Below are 19,795 nucleotides of genomic sequence, written 5' to 3'. Positions count from 1 at the left end.
TTACATAATTTCTTATACTCCAATCGCCTCCAGAACTGTACTCACTATTCTGCTGTTACTTCATGTCTTGTATTCCAGTCAGTAGCGTAGCTACTGGGAGCAGATGGGGTGGTGGCCCAGGGTCCTGCGCCCTGAGGGGGCCAACAGTTATATTTTGCAGCAGAGCAGGGAGACACAATCTCCCTGCTCTACCGCTCAACCGCTATGGGGTCCCTTGGAGGAGGTGGGGGGCCCTGTGTCAGCAATAGGCCCCCCGCCTGTCATCGCAGGGACAGCATGATGAGATAGGGAGTGTTACCCTCCCTCTCCCATCATCCCCCTGTCAGCGTGTGACGTCACCGACGTCGACACTGACATAGGGTACCGATGATATCAGTACCTGACGCCCGCTGTCAGGAGATGAGCAGGCGCTCAGAGCACCGCGGGAACAAGTATTGTTTTTTTTAATCGGGTGCATTATACAGTACTGGCTGCCTACTGGGGGTGCATTATACTATACAGACTGCCTAATGGGGGTGCATTGAACTATACAGGCTGCATAATGGGGGTGCATTATACTGTTCATGATTAAGGGTGCTTAGTCACCGGAAACGCGTTGACCTTGTTTTTATAATTTTTTCTGTATGCTGATGTTTTGTCCTTTCACTATATTTTAAGTGAAATAAATTATGGATTTTTCACTATTTCGTTGAGCTGGATCTCCTTCTCTTTCCTGTTCGTCCACGCCCTGACACAGCGGTTCCGTGCTCCGAGCTCCTGGGAATGTCGGTATGGTGAGCTGGATTTTGTTTTTCCTGCATTATACTGTACAGGCTGCCTAATGGGGGTGCATTATACTGTACTGGCTGCCTAATGGGGGGTGCATTATATTGTACTCCCTGCCTAATGGGGGTGCTCTATACTATACTGGCTGCCTAATGGGGGTGCATTATACTATACATTATGCTATACAGACTGCCTAATGGGGTGCATTACACTGTACTGGTTGCCTAATGGGGGTGTATTATACCTTACTGGCTGCATAATGGGGGTGCATTAAACTATACAGACTGGCTAATGGTGGTGCATTACCATATTTTTCGGACTATAAGATGCACTTTTGTTCCCCAAAGAATGGTGAAGGGCGGGGCGTTCAAGTCAGAAAAAAATAGTACATAGTAAATATAGAAAAACTGACCGAACAGCAATCTAATCTGAACTGGTGCATAACCAAAAAAGTCATATAGCAAATAGATTAATGGCTGCACTCAAAATTAATCTGTGCTAGAGCAAGGAAATGTGTGATACATGAAATGGGAATAGCATAATGGCTTGTGAAATATATGAAAAAACACATGAGATTCTTAGCACAAGATTTGGCCAAAAGTTGTGAGCCCATCCACCAATCGTCAAGGTAATCTCAGAACGGATGGGTACCTGAGCTGACTGCCTAGTGTGAACACTTACCTATGGCTTCACACTAGGCAGTCAGGATAGGACAAACCTGTATGACCGTTGGCTTGAGGCGGTTTATAGGGACTCTATCATGCCTCAGCCTCTAAGGGGTTCCACCTCGCCTCCTGGGCATAGGGCGGACAGTTAACGTGAAATTAGCTGACCTGCCGGTCTCTGGAACAAGGCATAAAGGATTGTTGCTCCCTCAGTGTTTCACCTACCGGGGTTCTGCACCTCAGAAGGAGGCAGCCTGTGTAGGGCTGGTCCCCCTCTGATATCCACTCCTTTGCTATGACTTCTTTGTACGCTCGCTGCAATACAGTTCTGCCTTCGATGTCTCTTTCTGGGAGCTGCAGCTCTGAGGGCTCCGTATCCTTCTCTCTCAATCTCTGACAGGATCACACCCCTGCCAGGGACCAACTACCTGAGTGAAGCTCAGCCAGCAACTAACTTTCCCTACAGGTCACCAGTTTTACCTAAGCGTGGGGAGTGACCTAATAAATAGGAGCAAGGCTCCCTGTGGTGGCGTGGAGTGTGAAATGTATTGCATGTTTGTGATACCTGGAATAAGTGGTCCTTCTTTGCCTCCAAACGTAACACCACCCTCCCCTAGAGGAGAATGATATTACTGCAATGACCAGGACCCTGGGGCGCTGCAGGAGCATTAAACTGTACTGCTGCCTATGGGGGTATTATACTGAACAGGCCTATGGGGAGTGCATTATACTACAGTCGCTGACTCAATGAAGCCCACCATTCAAAAAATAATTTAAAATATAACATTTATTAATATTGTATAAAAGATCCAAAAAGACCACTTCAATATTTAACCCCTTTCTGACATTGGACGTACTATCCCGTCGAGGTGGGGTGGGCCCATATGACCACCGACGGGATAGTACGTCATAGTCGATCGGCTGCGCTCACGGGGGGAGCACGGCCGGGTGTCAGCTGACTATCGCAGCTGACATCCGGCACTATGTGCCAGGAGCGGTCACGGACCGCCCCCAGCAAATTAACCCCTGGCACACCGCGATCAAACATAATCGCAGTGCTCCGGCGATATAGGGAAGAATCGTGCAGGGAGGGGGCTCCCTGCGGGCTTCCCTTAGACCCCCGGAGCAACACGATGTGATCACGTTGCTCCGAGGGTCCTTACCTCCTCCTCCCTGCAGCAGGCCAAAATGGCCACGGGGCTGCATCCGGGTCCCGCATGGAGGTGGCTTCACAGCGCTTGCTCAGAGCAGTTGCACAGCAAAGTGTCAGATCAGCGATCTTACACTATAACCTGATGCTCACCCCCGCCCCCCCCCCCCCCCCGGAGCAATGTATAGGGTAAAAAATATTCAGATATGTAAATAAAATGTAAAAAAAAAATTCCCCCCCCCCCCAAAACTATATATATTGTTCCCATAAATACATTTCTTTATCTAAATAAAAAAAAAACAATAAAGGTACACATATTTAGTATTGCCGCGTCGGTAACGACCCGACCTATAAAACTGTCCCACTAGTTAACCCCTTCAGTGAACACCGTAAAAAAAAAAACGAGACAAAAAACAATGCTTTATTATCATACCGCCGAACAAAAAGTGGAATAACACGCGATCAAAAATACTGATATAAATTACCATGGTACCGCTGAAAATGGCATCTTGTCCTGCAAAAAACGAGCCGCCATACAGCATCATCAGCAAAATAGTAAAAAGTTATAGTCCTCAGAATAAAGCGATGCAAAAATAATTATTTTTTCTATAAAAGTTTTTATCGTATAAAAGCGCCAAAACATAAAAAAAGGTATAAATGAGGTATCGCTGTAATCGTACTCACTCGAAGAATAAAACTGCTATATCCATTTTACCAAACGCGGAACAGTATAAACGCCCCCCCAGCCCCCCCCAAAAAAAAAGAAATTCATGAATAGCTGGTTTTTGGTCATTCTGCCTCACAAAAATAGGAATAAAAAGCGATCAAAAAATGTCACGTGTCCGAAAATGTTACCAATAAAAATGTCAACTCGTCCCGCAAAAAACAAGACCTCACATGACTCTGTGGACCAAAATACGGAAAAATTATAGCTCTCAAAATGTGGTAATGCAAAAAATATTCTTCGCAATAAAAAGCGTCTTTTAGTGTGTGATTGCTGCCAATCATAAAAATCCGCTAGAAAACCCGCTATAAAAGTAAATCAAACCCCCCTTCATCACCCCCTTAGTGAGGGAAAATAAAAAAAATTAAAAAAATGTATTTATTTCCATTTTTCCATCAGGGTTAGGGTTAGGGTTAGGGCTAGGGTTAGGGCTAGGGTTAGGGCTAGAGTTAGGGTTAGGGCTAGGATTAGAGTTAGGGTTAGGGTTAGGGCTAGGGTTAGGGCTAGGGTTAGGGTTAGGGCTAGGGTTAGGTGTTATGGACCTGGTGGTTAGGAGCACCCGGAACGACCTGATGGTTAAACTAAAACAGGACAAGCTCTGGGAAGTGGGAGCTCTGCTGACCGCAACCCCTAATCCTATCACACACACTAGAAATAGCCGTGGAGCGTACCTAACTCTGCCTAGACGCCTCTTCACAGCCTAAGAGCTAACTAGCCCTAGAGATAGAAAATAAAGCCTACCTTGCCTCAGAGAAATTCCCCAAAGGAAAAGGCAGCCCCCCACATATATTGACTGTGAGTTAAGATGAAAGTCACAAACACAGAAATGAAACAGGTTTCAGCAAAGGAGGCCAGACTTACTAAACAGACTGAGGATAGGAAAGGTATCTTAGCGGTCAGCACAAAAACTACAAAAAGACCACGCAGAGTGTGCAAAAAGACCCCCGCACCGACTCACGGTGCGGAGGTGCCACTCTGCATCCCAGAGCTTCCAGCTAGCAAGGCAAAATCATGATAGCAAGCTGGACAAGAAAACAATGAACAAATAATTAACTAGCAGGGACTTAGCTTCTGCTGGAGTAGACAGGTCACCAGAAAGATCCAAGAGCGAACTGAACTAGTACAAGAACATTGACAGCTGGCATGGAGTAACGATCTGAGTGGAGTTAAATAGAGCAGCCAGCCAAAGAATAAACTAAGTCACCTGTGGAAGGAACCTCAGAACCAGCAGCTCCACTCACAGCCACCAGAGGGAGTCGATGGACAGAACTCGCCGAAGTACCATTCATGACCACAGGAGGGAGTTCGATAACAGAATTCACAACAGTTAGGGCTAGGGTTAGGGCTAGGATTAGAGTTAGGGTTAGGGCTAGGGTTAGGGCTAGGGTTAGGTTTAGGGTTAGGGCTAGGATTAGAGTTAGGGTTAGGGCTAGGGTTAGGGCTAACGCATCGGGTATTCTAGAATATGTATGTATGTATGTATGTATATAGCAGCCACGTAGTATATTGCCCAGCCACGTAGTATATTGCCGAGCCACGTAGTATATTTCCCAGCCACGTAGTATACTGGCCAGTGACGTATATTGCGCAGCCACGTAGTATATTGCCCAGTCACGTAGTTTATTGCCCAGTTACGTAGTATGTTGCCCAGTGACGTAGTATATCGCACAGCGACGTAGTATACAGCACAGAGCCACATATTATATTGGCCAGTAACGTAGTATATTGCTCAGTGACGTAGTATATTGCCGAGTGACATAGTATATTGCCGAGTGACGTAGTATACAGCACAGAGCCACGTAGTATATTGCACAGCGAAGTAGTATACAGCACAGAGCCACGTAGTATATTGGCCAGTCACGTAGTATATTGCCCAGCTAGGTTTGTCACAGGTGAAAAAATAAAAAATAAACATATACTCACCTTTCCGAAGGCCCCTTGTAGTCCACGGCAGCTTCCGATTGATATGGGCGCAGGACCTGTGATGACGTCGCGGTCACATGACCGTGACGTCATGGCAGGTCTTTCTAGCGCAGGCGCGCAGGGCCTGTGATGACGTCGCGGTCACATGACCATGACGTCATGGCAGGTCCTTGTCGCGCAGGCACGCAGGCCCTATGATGACAGGCCCTATGATGACGTCACGGTCACATGACCGTGACGTCATGGCAGGTCCTTCTGCCATACCATCTTTGCCACCGGAAACTGCAGCGGAAGATGGCGGCCGGCGGAAGCGGCTCAGCGGACTACAGAGGGTGAGTATAGCAGTTTTTTTTTTTTTTTAATTATTTTTAAGATTACAGTTTTTACTATTGATGCCGCATAGGCAGCGTCAATAGTAAAAAGTTGGGGACACACAGGGTTAATAGAAGCGGTAACGGACTGCGTTACCCGCGGCATAACGCGGTCCGTTACCGCCGGCATTAACTCTGTGTTAGCGGTGACCAGAGGGGAGTATGCGGGCAACAGGCACTGACTGCGGGGAGTAGGGGGCGGCCATTTTTTTCCGGACTGTGCCCGTCGCTGATTGGTCCCGGCAGCCATGACAGGCAGCTGGCGAGACCAATCAGCGAATGAATAACCGTGTCAGACAGAAGGACAGACAGACAGACAGAAGTGACCCTTAGACAATTATATAGTAGATATAGGTTTGTCGCCTTAAAAGGAGGGGGGGCCCAGACACATTTCCTGCACAGGGGCCCCAAGCTGTCTGTGTCCGCCCCTGGTAATGGGAACACATACAGCAGCAGCGGCTCAGTATCAGGGTATCAGGTGCAGTAATAGGGACACATACAGCAGCAGAGGCTCAGTATTGGGGTATCAGGTGCAGTAATAGGAACACATACGGCAGCAGCGGCTCAGTATTGGGGTATCAGGTGCAGTAATAGGAACACATAGGGCAGCAGCGGTTCAGTATTGGGGTATCAGGTGCAGTAATAGGAACACATACGGCAGCAGCGGCTCAGTATTGGGGTATCAGGGGGAGTAATAGGGACACATACGGCAGCAGCGGCTCAGTATTGGGGTATCAGGTGCAGTAATAGGGACACATACGGCAGCGGCTCAGTATTGGGGTATCAGGGGGAGTAATAGGGACACATACGGCAGCAGCGGCTCAGTATTGGGGTATCAGGGGCAGTAATATCTTATCCACCAGTCACCTCCAGAGTTGCGGTCGCTATTTTGCTGTTACATCATGTCTTATACTCCAGTAACCTTCAGAGCTGCATTCACTATTCTGCTGTAACATCATGGCTTATACTCCAGTCACCTTTAGAACTTCAGTGAATGTCTATATACGACTTCACAGTAAACAAATTATCAATACTTTAAAGGGAACCTGTCACCTGAATTTGGCGGGACCGGTTTTCGGTCATATGGGCAATCTTGCCTTGCGCAGGCGTGTACTACGGAGGACAGAGAATGAACTTCAATCCAATATTGCGGCCAGCATGCAGCCAGCGGGTAAGGAAAGGGTGAATCAAACACCTGAAAACTCCGCCCATATGACCGAAAACTGGTCCCGCCAAATTCAGGTGACAGGTTCCTTTTAAAGTGGTTGTCTGCTAATAGGACAATCCCTTCTTAAGCAAAAGGTTTGGCCCCAATAAAATAATAAAGCCACTACTCACCTCACGGATTCACGTAGTTAGTGCAGTGTTGGCACTCATTCTCCCCGGGTCTCTGGTGTGGTTGTTGTGTCTTGTGACTCTGGCACCCAATTAGCGCTGGCGTCACTGTCCCCACTTTCGGACATGTCGATCATGAAGTAGAAGTTCGGGCTGCAGCTGATCCCGAACTTCCAAGTCTTCATGTTTGATTTGTCTGAAGGTGGAGGGAGTGATGCCAGCGGTGATTGGCTGCCGGGGAATAAGTGTCATAACATTTGCAGGAGAGCCCCGGGAAGAGCGAGCGCTGACACTGCGGGAACTACGCCGGTAAGGGAGGTGAGTATAGGCTTAATTATTTTATTAGGGCCAAGTGAGGGGTATTCTTTAATATTAACAAGGTTGTCACACTGCCATTTTATTGGGTACACATAATATTTGGTCGAATTTGACACATTTTCAATTTTTCCAGAAACCATTAACCCCTTATATCCAATGACGGATAGATCCTACATTGGACACCTTCCCCTGTTTGGTGATGAGCCCGCACCTTTTCATGCACATGACAGGTGATCTGATCAGCTGTTATGTGCCCCTAACAGCTGCGGGTGGAATCGCGATCCACCCGTGGCTGTTAACATGTTAAATTCCTCTGTCAATCTCTGACAGTGGCATTTAACATGCACGCGTCACTAAACACGCCCATCGCTGCCCGTGTCACATGACTGCAGGTCGCCGACGGGTTGACATGACAACCCGGGATCTGCAGGAGACCCCTGTGTTTGTCATTACCAGATTCCTATGAGCACCACCCATTGGTTGATGCTTATATTAACCCCTTAACGACCGCCAATACGCCTTTTAACGGCGGCAGTTAAGGGTACTTAAACCACACCGCTGTTAATTAACGGCGCTGTAGAAAAAGTGAATAGCGCCCCCCAGAGTCGGATTTTCTCTGGGGTCTTGGTTGCCGGGGGGTAGCTGAGACCCCAGAGAACATGATTCGGGGGTTATTTACCGACCCCCGAGTTGTGATCGCCGGTAATTAACCGTTTACCGGCGATTGCAAAAAACAAACGCGATTTCCCTTTTAATTTCTCTGTCCTCCGATGTGATCGCACATCAGAGGACAGAGAAATGGGGTCCCCGATAGCCCCCCGATACTCACCTGTCTCCCCCGGTGCTCCTCATGGCTTCCGATGGGCGCCGCCATCTTTTTCCAGCAAACAAATGGCGGGCGCATGCGCAGTGCGACCGCCGGCCGGCACCCGGAGGATCTTTGGGGTCTCGGCTGCCGGGGGTAGCCGAGACCCCAAAGAACATGATCGGGGTCTGTTTTTACCGACCCCTGTTTTGCAATCGCCGGTAATTAACTGTTTACCGGCGGTCACAAAAAAAAGCGATGTAATTCTCTGTCCTCTGATGTGATCGCACATCAGAGGACAGAGAAATAAGGGGACCCTATCATACTTACCGGTGTCTCTGGGTCCTCCTGCATCCCCTCCTTCTTCATCAGGAAAGAAAATGGCGGGCGCATGCGCAGTGTGCCCCCCATCTGCCGGCCGGCAGGAGAGAGGAGTTGGGGCTAAAATTAGGGTTAGGGTTGGGGATAAATTTAGGGTTAAGGTTAGGGTTGGGGCTAAATTTAGGGTTAGGGTTAGAGCTAGAGTTAGGCTTCTTTCACACTTGCGTCGGTACGGGGCCGTCGGAATGCGTCGGCCCGATGTACCGACCCACGTTGTGATAATTGTGCACAACATGGGCAGCGGATGCAGTTTTTCGACGCATCCGCTGCCCAGTCTATGTCCTGGGGAGGAGGAGGCAGAGTTACGGCCAGGCATGCGCGCAAATGGCGGACACGACGTACAAAAAAAAGGTTACATTGAACGTTTTTTTTGTGACGACAATCCGCCAAAACACAACGGATCCAGTGCACGATGGACGTGACGTGTGGCCATCCATCGGCAATACAAGTCTATGGGCAAAAAAGGCATCCTGCGGGCACATTTGCAGGATCCATTTTTTGTCCAAAACGACGGATTGCGACAGATGCCACACGACGCAAGTGTGAAAGTAGCCGTAGGGCTAGGGTTAGGGTTGGGGCTATAGTTAGGGCTAGGGTTAGGGTTAAATTTAGGGTTAGGGTTAGGGCTAAATTTAGGGTTAGGGTTAGGGATAAAGTTAGGGCTAGGGTTGGGGCTAAAATTAGGGTTAGGGCTAGGGTTAGGGTTGGGGCTAAAGTTAGGGTTAGGGCTAGGGTTAGGGTTGGGGCTAAAGTTAGGGTTAGGTCTAGGGTTGGGGCTAAAGTTAGGGCTAGGGTTAGGGCTAAAGTTAGGGCTAGAGTTGCGGCTAAAGTTAGGGTTAGAGTTGGGATTAGGGTTAGGGTTTGGATTAGGGTGGGTATTAGGGTTAGGGTTGGCATTAGGGTTACGTTTGGGATAAGGGTTAGGGTTAGGGTTGGGATTAGGGGTGTATTGGAATTAGGGTTAGGTTTGAGGTTAGGGTTGAGATTAGGATTAGGGGTGTGTTGGATTTAGGGTTTTGATTAGGGTTATGGTTGAGATTAGGGTTGTTTTGGGTTAGGGTTGTGATTATCGTTAGGATTGTGATTAGGATTATGGATTGGGTTGGGATTAGGGTTAGGGGTGTATTGGGGTTAGGGTTGTAGTTAGAATTGGGGGGTTTCCACTGTTTAGGTACATCGGGGGTCTCCAAACACGACAGCCAATTTTGCGCTCAAAAAGTCAAATGGTGCTCCCTCCCTTCTGAGCTCTGCGTGTGCCCAAACAGTGGTTTACCCCCACATATGGGGCATCAGCGTACTCAGGATGAATTGGACAACAAATTTTGGGGTCCAATTTCTCCTGTTACCCTTGTGAAAATAAAAACTTGGGGGCTAAAAAATCTTTTTCGTGGAAAAAAAAATTTTTTTATTTTCACAACCCTGCATTATAAACTTCTGTGAAGCACTTGGGCATTCAAAGTTCTCACCACACATCTAGATAAGTTCATTGGGGGCTTTCGTTTCCAAAATGGGGTCACTTGTGGGGGTTTCTACTGTTTAGGTACATCAGGGGCTCTGCAAATGCAACATAACGCCGGCAGACCATTCTATAAAAGTCTGCATTCCAAAACGGCGCTCCTTCCCTTCTGAGCTTTGCCGTGCACCCAAACAGTGGTTTACCCCCACATATGGGGTACCAGCATACTCAGGACAAATTGGACAACAAAATTTGGGGTCCAATTTCTCTTGTTACCCCTGTGAAAATAAAAACTTGGGGGCTAAAAAATCTTTTTTTGTGGAAAAAAAACATTTTTTATTTTCACGACTCTGCATTATAAACTTCTGTGAAGCACTTGGGCATTCAAAGTTCTCACCACATATCTAGATAAGTTCCTTGGGGGGTCTAGGTTCCAAAATGGGGTCACTTGTGGGGTCTCTACTGTTTAGGTACATCAGGAGCTCTGCAAACACAACATAACGCCCGCAGACCATTCTATCAAAGTCTGCATTCCAAAACAGCGCTCCTTCCCTTCTGAGCTCTGCCATGCGCCCAAACAGTGCTTTACCCCCACATATGGGGTACCAGCATACTCAGGACATATTGGACAACAACTTTTGGGGTCCAATTTCTCTTGTTACCCTTGTGAAAATAAAAACTTGGGGGCTAAAAATCTTTTTTGTGGAAAAAAAATATTTTTTTATTTTCACGACTTGGGCATTCAAAGTTCTCACCACACATCTAGATAAGTTCCAGTTCCACGGGGGGTCTAGTTTCCAAAATGGGGTCACTTGTGGGGGGTTTCTACTGTTTAGGCACATCAGGGGCTCTCCAAAGGCGACATGGCGTCCGATCTCAATTCCAGCCAATTCTACATTGAAAAAGTAAAACGGCACTCCTTCTCTTCCAAGCTCTGCGTTGTGCCCAAACAGGGGTTTATCCCCACATATGGGGTATCGACGTACTCAGGAGAAATTGCACAACAACTTTAGTGGTCTAATTTCTCCTGTTACCCTTGTAAAAATAAGAATTTGTGGGCGAAAAATCATTTTTGTGTAAACAAATGCGATTTTTTATTTTCACGGCTCTACGTTATAAACTTCTGTGAAGCATTTGGGGGTTCAAAGTGCTCACCACACATCTAGATAAGTTCCTTAAGGGGTCTAGTTTCCAAAATGGTGTCACTTGTGGGGGGTTTCCACTGTTTAGGCATATCAGGGGCTCTCTTAACGTGACATGGCATCATAGTAACATAGTAACATAGTTAGTAAGGCCGAAAAAAGACATTTGTCCATCCAGTTCAGCCTATATTCCATCATAATAAATCCCCAGATCTACGTCCTTCTACAGAACCTAATAATTGTATGATACAATATTGTTCTGCTCCAGGAAGACATCCAGGCCTCTCTTGAACCCCTCGACTGAGTTCGCCATCACCACCTCCTCAGGCAAGCAATTCCAGATTCTCACTGCCCTAACAGTAAAGAATCCTCTTCTATGTTGGTGGAAAAACCTTCTCTCCTCCAGACGCAAAGAATGCCCCCTTGTGCCCGTCACCTTCCTTGGTATAAACAGATCCTCAGCGAGATATTTGTATTGTCCCCTTATATACTTATACATGGTTATTAGATCGCCCCTCAGTCGTCTTTTTTCTAGACTAAATAATCCTAATTTCGCTAATCTATCTGGGTATTGTAGTTCTCCCATCCCCTTTATTAATTTTGTTGCCCTCCTTTGTACTCTCTCTAGTTCCATTATATCCTTCATGAGCACCGGTGCCCAAAACTGGACACAGTACTCCATGTGCGGTCTAACTAGGGATTTGTACAGAGGCAGTATAATGCTCTCATCATGTGTATCCAGACCTCTTTTAATGCACCCCATGATCCTGTTTGCCTTGGCAGCTGCTGCCTGGCACTGGCTGCTCCAGGTAAGTTTATCATTAACTAGGATCCCCAAGTCCTTCTCCCTGTCAGATTTACCCAGTGGTTTCCCATTCAGTGTGTAATGGTGATATTGATTCCTTCTTCCCATGTGTATAACCTTACATTTATCATTGTTAAACCTCATCTGCCACCTTTCAGCCCAAGTTTCCAACTTATCCAGATCCATCTGTAGCAGAATACTATCTTCTCTTGTATTAACTGCTTTACATAGTTTTGTATCATCTGCAAATATCGATATTTTACTGTGTAAACCTTCTACCAGATCATTAATGAATATGTTGAAGAGAACAGGTCCCAATACTGACCCCTGCGGTACCCCACTGGTCACAGCGACCCAGTTAGAGACTATACCATTTATAACCACCCTCTGCTTTCTATCACTAAGCCAGTTACTAACCCATTTACACACATTTTCCCCCAGACCAAGCATTCTCATTTTGTGTACCAACCTCTTGTGCGGCACGGTATCAAACGCTTTGGAAAAATCGAGATATACCACGTCCAATGACTCACCGTGGTCCAGCCTATTGCTTACCTCTTCATAAAAACTGATTAGATTGGTTTGACAGGAGCGATTTCTCATAAACCCATGCTGATATGGAGTTAAACAGTTATTCTCATTGAGATAATCCAGAATAACATCCCTCAGAAACCCTTCAAATATTTTACCAACAATAGAGGTTAGACTTACTGGCCTATAATTTCCAGGTTCACTTTTAGAGCCCTTTTTGAATATTGGCACCACATTTGCTATGCGCCAGTCCTGCGGAACAGATCCTGTCGCTATAGAGTCCCTAAAAATAAGAAATAATGGTTTATCTATTACATTACTTAGTTCCCTTAGTACTCGTGGGTGTATGCCATCCGGACCCGGAGATTTATCTATTTTAATCTTATTTAGCCGGTTTCGCACCTCTTCTTGGGTTAGATTGGTGACCCTTAATATAGGGTTTTCATTGTTTCTTGGGATTTCACCTAGCATTTCATTTTCCACCGTGAATACCGTGGAGAAGAAGGTGTTTAATATGTTAGCTTTTTCCTCGTCATCTACAACCATTCTTTCCTCACTATTTTTTAAGGGGCCTACATTTTCAGTTTTTATTCTTTTACTATTGATATAGTTGAAGAACAGTTTGGGATTAGTTTTACTCTCCTTAGCAATGTGCTTCTCTGTTTCCTTTTTGGCAGCTTTAATTAGTTTTTTAGATAAAGTATTTTTCTCCCTATAGTTTTTTAGAGCTTCAATGGTGCCATCCTGCTTTAGTAGTGCAAATGCTTTCTTTTTACTGTTAATTGCCTGTCTTACTTCTTTGTTTAGCCACATTGGGTTTTTCCTATTTCTAGTCCTTTTATTCCCACAAGGTATAAACCGCTTACACTGCCTATTTAGGATGTTCTTAAACATTTCCCATTTATTATCTGTATTCTTATTTCTGAGGATATTGTCCCAGTCTACCAGATTAAGGGCATCTCTAAGCTGGTCAAACTTTGCCTTCCTAAAGTTCAATGTTTTTGTGACTCCCTGACAAGTCCCCCTAGTGAAAGACAGGTGAAACTGCACAATATTGTGGTCGCTATTTCCTAAATGCCCAACCACCTGCAGATTTGTTATTCTGTCAGGTCTATTAGATAGTATTAGGTCTAAAAGTGCTGCTCCTCTGGAATCTCAATTCCAGCCAATTCTACATTGAAAAAGTCAAACGGCGCTCCTTCACTTCTAAGTTCTGCGGTGCGCCCAAACAGTGGTTTACGCCAACATATGGGGTATCGGCGTATTCAGAAGAAATTGCACAACAACATTTATAGTAAAATTTCTGTTTTTTACACTTGTGAAAATAAAAAAAAATGGTTCTGAATTAAAATGTTTGCAAAAAAAGTTAAATGTTCATTTTTTCCTTCCACATTGTTTCAGTTCCTGTGAAGCACGTAAAGGGTTAATAAACTTCTTGAATGTGGTTTTGAGCACCTTGTGCGGTTCAGTTTTTAGAATGGTGTCACACTTGGTTATTTTCTATCATATAGACCCCTCAAAATGACTTCAAATGTGATGTGGTCCCTAAAAAAAAAATGGTGTTGTAAAAATGAGAAATTGCTGGTCAAATTTTAACCCTTATAACTCCCTAACAAAATAAAATTTTGTTTCCACAATTGTGCTGATGTAAAGTAGACATGTGGGAAATGTTATTTATTAACTATTTTTTGTGACATATCTCTCTGATTTAAGGGCATAAAAATGCAAAGTTTGAAAATTGCAAAATTTTAAAAATTTTCGCCATATTTCCATTTTTTTCATAAATAATCGCTAGTAATATCAAAGAAATGTTACCACTAACATGAAGTACAATATGTCACGAAAAAAAATCTCAGAATCAGCAGGATCCGTTAAAGCGTTCCAGAGTTATAACCTCATAAAGTGACAGTGGTCAGAATTGTAAAAATTGGCTCGGTCATTAAGTACCAAATTGACTCTGTCACTAAGGGGTTAAATGAGCCCTGCTCTATGTAGCAGAAGTGATTGGATGATCGCAGCTTCTAGTCTTCCATGGAGACTATTGAAGCATGTAAAAAGTTAAAAAGTAAAAAAAAAATGTTTTGAAAAATATAAAAAAAATATATAAAAGTTCAAATCACCCCCATTCGCCCCATTCAAAATAAAACAATAAAAAAATAAAACATACACATATTTGGTATTGCCATGTTCATAATCGCCCAATCAATATGTAAAAAGAATTAATCCAATCAGTAAACGGCGTAACAAGAAAATAAATCAAAACGCCAGAATTACGTTTACTTGGTTGCACTGCAATTTTAATCTTTTTTCCGTTTTCCAGTACAAGATATGATAAAATCAATGGTGCTGTTCAAAAGTACAACTCGTTGTTACAAAAAACAAGCTCTGACATGGCCATACTATCCTGACTGATTGATCCTCAGTGTGCCTCTTCCCTGCTGCAGAATCTCTGCCCACCTAGCCTGATTGAGTGATTCTCAGTGATCCTCCTCCTTGCTGCATAATGTCTTCCCACCTATCCTGCTTGTCTACTGTACTCAGAGTGAGGCCGGCGTCACACTAGCGAGTTTTACGGACGTATGAGCGCATAAAATACGTCCGTAAAACACGCCTATCTGCCGTATTTTACTGATCAGTATTATACGGCTTTCTACGGCCGTAGAAAATCGCAGCATGCTGCGTTTGTCACCGTATTGCGCAAAAAAAACGCCAATGAAAGTTTATGGAAGCCAGAAAAATACGGATTACACACGGACCAGCAGTGTGACTTGCGAGAAATACGCAGCGGTGTTAGAGAGAAAAGCCGGCAATTCAGTGCGGTGTACAGTAAAATCACACTGACAGCTTACAGTAGAATAGGTAGAATAAATGTGTACACATAGAATAGGTATATATATATATATATATATATATATATATATATATATGTCAGTGAGACACATATATATATATATTATTACTTCATACAGCGCTAGATAGCTTAAAAGCTGGTAATGTAAACCATGTCTCAAATCATGTCGGGTTTAGGAAGGAGATAGCAAAAGTCGGTAATTGAATTACCGGCTTTAAAGCTATCTAGCGCTGGATGAAGTAATAATATATATACATATATGTGTCTACTGACACATATATATATACAGTATATATATAGACAGTATATATGTTTGTTTTTTTACACATGGGCGCCTCACCGCTGTCCTCATATGAACTCGAGCCTGGGAGCTTTCTAGGAAAGTTCCCACGCTCCAGGAACAACCAGCAGAGGGCGCCTCACCGCAAATGAAGGTAAATATAGGTCATTGACCTACTTTATGTAGGGATTCGGACAATAATCCGAGAGTGGACCCTCTGGGTCCTGACTCTAGAGCCCCCGGGGTCGAGCGGACCAGATGGAATCACTCCCTATACAGGGAGTGTTAGGGGCAGGACCTCGGGGGAATGGAGACACAACAGCTAGAGCCAAAGGGACGACCCAAGATAAAGAAGGAGATCACAGAGCTATGGGAATGGCGGGGAAAATAATAGGAAAACAGGACTTAACTGATAAAGACAGGAACACGAGACGGTGCAGGACACGGCAGGAACACAGGACTTGGCAGGAGACGGCAGGAACACGGAACTTGGCAGGACACAGCAGGAACACGGAACTTGGCAGGACACAGCAGGAACACGGAACTTGGCAGGACACAGCAGGAACACGGAACTTGGCAGGACACAGCAGGAACACGGAACTTGGCAGGACACAGCAGGAACACGGAACTTGGCAGGACACAGCAGGAACACAGGACTAGGCAGAACACAGCAGGAACACGGAACTTGGCAGGACACAGCAGGAACACGGGACTAGGCAGGACAAAGCAGGAACACGGAACTAAGCTGGGAAGAGATACAGGGGAGCCTAGGGCATAGGGACACTGACAGCAGACAGTGCACCTACAAGGCAAAGGCGTCTTGCCTGGAAAGACGCTGAGAAGAAATAGCCGATGGGCGTCGCCATGTTGGGGCGGAGCCATCGGGTCGCGACCTCCCAGAAGGCTCAGCGACGGAGGAGACGCGACCGCGCATGCGCAGAGAGACCGGACGCCGAGAGCCGGCTAAGGAGGACGCAGAGCGGCGAGGGACAGGATCGCGAGCGCGCCGAGGGATGGAAGAAGCTAGGTAAGTATGAGCAGCGGACGTGACACTTTACCTTCATTCCCCGGGGTTTTGCAGCCAGGAGCAGCGCTGCATTAACAGAGCTCCTGGCTGCAAAATATTTTAACCCCTTCAGATGTATTTACATCGTGGGACCTTACAGATCTTCGGAAGGTATGTATATTGTTGGTTTATTATTTTTTTTTTTGTTACAGAGCGAGGGTCTTCAGATGGATTGAGCGTAGAATAAATTATTACAACAACCTTTGTTTTTATTTCATTAAAATAATTTTAATAATGTGTTTGTGGTTTTTTTAACCCTTTACTAGTATTGGATTAATAATGGATAGGTGTCATAATTGACGCCTCTCCATTATTAATTTGGCTTAATGTCACCTTACAATAGCAAGGTGGCATTAACCCTTCATTACCCCATACCCCATTGCTACACGGGAATGGGAAGAGAGTGGCCAAGTGCCAGAATAGGCGCATCTTCCAGATGTGCCTTTTCTGGGGTGGCTGGGGGCAGATGTTTTTAGCCAGGGGGGCAATAACCATGGACCCTCTCCAGGCTATTAATATCTGCCCTCAGTCACTGGCTTTACTACTCTGGCGGAGAAAATTGCGCGGGAGCCCACGCCAATTTTTTCCGCCATTTAACCTTTTAATTTAATAGCTAGAACGGCCAAATTTTGCATATACACACTACTAACATTAGTAGTGTGGAATATGCAAAAAAAATGGGGATATGAGATGGTTTACTGTATGTAAACCATGTCACATATCATGTCGGGTTTTAGGAAGGAGATAGCAAAAGCCGGCAATTGAATTACCGGCTTTAAAGCTATCTAGCGCTGGATGAAGTAATAATATATATACATATATGTGTCTACTGACACATATATATATATATATATATAGACAGTATATATGTTTTGTTTTTTTTGTTTTTTTACACATGGATTCCTTGTATAGCCGTATGTCGGTTTTGCAAGCCTGCGAGAAAAACACGCAGTACGGATGCCATACGGATTACATACGGAGGATGCCATGCGCAAAATACGCTGATACACCCTGCCTACGGAGGAGCTACGGACCACTACTTTGGGGACTTTTCAGCGTATTACGGCCGTAATATACGGACCGTATTGTCTTACGCTGAGTGTGACGCCGGCCTCATTCTGTCTTGCTGCTGCTAAAATTTCAAACTGCTTGGTACAATCTGCAGCTGTTTTTCAGCCTTGATGGGTGCAGACTAAATACACTCGGACACATGAGCTCTGTCACTTTCTAACTGAACTCCTAAAAGGATCAATTCAATATCAGGTTTATGCAGCCATTCTAGCATGGATTTTCAAAGTAAGTATACCAGCACCATCTAGTCTGAGAGATCTGTTTTAAAGTTTGTATTGTAAAATCTGGTGATAGTTTCACTTTAAAAGGGCCAATTGGGTATTGGTAAATGCTGAGGGACATATATTTGTGACTAGAGTTGAGCGACCTTGACCTTTTTAGAGTCGAGCCGGGTTTCGCGAAACCCGACTATCTCAAAAGTCGGGTCGAGTGAAATCGGCCGATTATGACGTAAAGTCGGGATCGACCGAAACACGAAACCCAATGCAAGTCAATGGGGCAGCATAGTCGGCAGTGAGTGGGGGCCAGGAAAACACCTAGAGTGCCCATTTTAATGTCAAAACCATCCATTCTTCTTAATGAAGCTTGTCAAGCGTAATTTACCTTATAATAATTGGAAGGCATTTGAAATTGGGGGTCATTTGGCTAAAGTTGTGGTGGGTAGGGCTGGTTCAAGTAATTAGTGGGCCCAGGAAATCTGGACCACGTCACGGCAGTGGAGCAGGGAGAGGTAAGTATTTCAACTTTGCAAGTGCTGTGAACCTGAGCAAGCAGGGGGGGCCCACTCGTTGGCATTGGCACTGGCACAGGGCCCCTCAAAGTACAGCGGTGTGTTTGCACGGCGGGGGCGCCTCCCACCGCCAGCAACACTTTTGCGTATTATGAGAGGCCCTGTGCCAGTGACGTCGCCAACTAGTATTCCTCCCCCCACCTGATGAAGGAACCTGCACTTTCATCTGCACCTTCCTCTTTGTCCCCGTGTAAGGTGGTATGGTATGCGGGAAGAGCAACCTGACTTTTAGCAGGGTCACAATGTTGTTGTGTAGCATGCACGGGGAATGTTGCGTTATGGGTCAATGTACCAGCAGACTCATCTATCACTGGCTGGGCAATGGGCAGGATGAGGAGGAAACACAGATATAGGCCCAAAGAATAAAGTTGGCTAAATGCAGTTCAAAATTGGTAACACAGGAATAAACAGGGGGCATTGCAGTGGAGGACAACTGGAATGAGAGGCTGACACAGAGAGTAGGCCCAAATCAGTAAGTAGTCGAAATGCAGTTCAAAATTGGCAACCGTAGTAAACAGGCGGCACAGCTTTGTTCAGTGGAGGAGAACAGCAAGGAGTGGCAGACACCGATAGTAGGCCCCAACCCAACTAGTAGGCCAAATGCAGTCTAACATTAACAACTACTTAACGAGCGCCTGAAAACGGAATTTCAGGACAGGAAACCAGGAGAACAGCAAGGAGCGGCAGACACTGTTAGTAGGCCCTAAACCAACTATTACGCCAAATGCAGTTGTTCCATTTAACCACAATTTAACGAGAGCCTGAAGATAGAAGCTCAGGAAAGGCAACCTGGAGAACACCTTGGAGTGGAACACACCATCTCTCTCCACCCGATACCCATTTTGTAGGCCTAATGCAGTGTAGTTTTCTACAACTACTAAACGAGAGTCGGAAGACCGAAGCAATGGCAAGGAAACCTGGGGAACACCTTGGAGTGTAACACACCATCTCTCTCCACCCGATACCCATTTTGTAGGCCTAATGCAGTGTAGTTTTCTACAACTACTAAACGAGAGTCGGAAGACCGAAGCAATGGCAAGGAAACCTGGGGAACACCTTGGAGTGTAACACACCATCTCTCTCCACCCGATACCCATTTTGTAGGTCTAATGCAGTGTAGTTTTCTACAACTACTAAACGAGAGTCGGAAGACCGAAGTAATGGCAAGGAAACCTGGGGAACACCTTGAAGTGTAACACACCATCTCTCTCCACCCGATACCCATTTTGTAGGCCTAATGCAGTGTAGTTTTCTACAACTACTAAACGAGAGTCGGAAGACCGAAGTAATGGCAAGGAAACCTGGGGAACACCTTGGAGTGTAACACACCATCTCTCTCCACCCGATACCCATTTTGTAGGTCTAA

Source organism: Ranitomeya imitator, chromosome 1 (assembly GCF_032444005.1).
Source record: "Ranitomeya imitator isolate aRanImi1 chromosome 1, aRanImi1.pri, whole genome shotgun sequence".
Classification (NCBI taxonomy): domain Eukaryota; kingdom Metazoa; phylum Chordata; class Amphibia; order Anura; family Dendrobatidae; genus Ranitomeya; species Ranitomeya imitator.
Note: the sequence above shows the minus strand (reverse complement) of the source record.